This window comes from Cyprinodon variegatus, unplaced genomic scaffold (genome assembly GCF_000732505.1).
Source record: "Cyprinodon variegatus isolate N-32 unplaced genomic scaffold, C_variegatus-1.0 Scaffold887, whole genome shotgun sequence".
In the NCBI taxonomy this organism is placed as follows: Eukaryota; Metazoa; Chordata; class Actinopteri; order Cyprinodontiformes; family Cyprinodontidae; genus Cyprinodon; species Cyprinodon variegatus.
Window position 1 is genome coordinate 289,061 of NW_015151340.1, and position 1,905 is coordinate 290,965.

Here is a 1,905-nt window from a genome sequence, read left to right on the forward strand (position 1 = left end):
TCCTGGGGCAATCAGATGATCGACTGAAGGTGTCCTGATTTTTTTGACATTCTACCATTGAAAACCACCACATCAATTTATACCAGTGTTGCCTTGTCTGTATATACTTAATGTATATTTTTTTATATATTTTAAAATATTTTTTTATACTTTGTATTCTTCTTTTTTCCCACTGTACTGTTCACTGTGATGCAACGCTGCAATTTCCCCACTGTGGGACAAATAAAGGATTATTTATCTTATCAGGAGATCCGTACTAAAGGAGGCAGAGGACTTCTCTCCAGTGCCAGAGTGTTTGCCAGTAACGGTTAGCAAGCCTGAGCCAACCAGCCTGTCTGAACCTCTGACTCCCTGAAAGCCTGAACCTGATCTGATCTGTTTTATCCTCTTTGCTTCCTAGATTGAGCCTGTCTGAAACCTGAAACTCGGAAGAGTATCTCTGTCAGAAATCTGCCTGTCCGTTCTCTCAAGAACCCTGGAGAATAATTCCTGTCTAAGATCTGCCTGCCCGCTCTCAGAAGAAACTGGAAGAAAAACTCAAATCGCTTATCTGCCAACACTCAAACCAAGCTCTGCCTCCGCCTAGCCCTCAGTCTGCCGACAGCCTCTGGACCCTCAAGGTCCCCCCCCTCAGCTGCTCTGCTCAACTCCAGAACAGGTACAGCCCCACACACTCTCACCCTGCTAATTACATTGACTTCCTCTAACTCCCCTGTCCCCCTCTGCAGTAAACCCACTCGTGACCAGTCCTGGATCTGATAACTGTGTGCATTTCTGAACCCACTCGTGACCAGACAAATTCCCTTCTGGATCTGTTCATTCATTGTGCTTAAACATTTCAATAAATCTTTGAACTTTTCTCCTGCCTCTGAGTGTTCTGCATGTGGGTTAGGCACCTTAAGCCAAACATGACAATGTTTTTCAACCGTTTTCCCCTTCCTCTTTTTACATAGTAGTTAGTTTAGTTTAGTTGAGTTTTACTAGTCTTAGTTGAAAGCGTTAGACTGAAATATGTTTTACTTGGAGCTGGATGATTTTTGTTAATAAACTCTTATATTTTTAACAGAAGTTGTGCTGAATTTATTCCATGTATGTGCAGAATTAACTGTTTGACCATGATTAGTGCTCAAATCATCCTTTCATCTATTGTTGTAACACACAGTTAGTATGACTGTGTGTCATATACACTATATAACAGCTGATTAATTAAGATATTTTATCACTCCTACAGTGGAGGGCAATAATCATCTTAAAGTATTAGTGTTGGGTTCAGAAAATGTAGGTTTTTGTAAAAGGAAGAACTGAAATACACAGTAAGAGATTTCATATACAGCTTCTGCAGAAGGAGAGACAGTTGAACCCCAGACTCAAACACACTGTCTCCCATCGGAACTCCTCTGCAGAGCGTTTTATTAACAGAACATGACACATGGTTACAAACAGAGTATTGTTCTGACAGAAAAATTGATGAGTTCATAAAGACTGGACACTCCACTAGAATGACAAGGCAGGATGGTCTCCTGACTGAATCATGAAACAGGAGTGGAGCATCCCCTTGCACAAATGTTTCATAAGCACACATTGATTTTATAATCATCATTGAATAAACCTAACAATCAGAAACATAAATTCCCAGCTGGCTGGGAATAGAAAATAAAATAAAATCACAACATTTACTTGGCGTCCCTGATTGCTGGGCCCATTAAATGTAACATTTATTTGGCATACTGTTGGGAGCTGGAGAAGTACCACCTTTCTCCAGCAGAGTCCGCCATGGATCCTCCTGAGTTGAGCCTCCTGCACAGCTGCAGCCCATTCTTTCATCAGAGGATCCACAGTACTTAAGCTGTCTTCAGACCTTGCCTCAACGCCGCAGTGTTGATCCAGTTGGTTAGCACCTAAGCC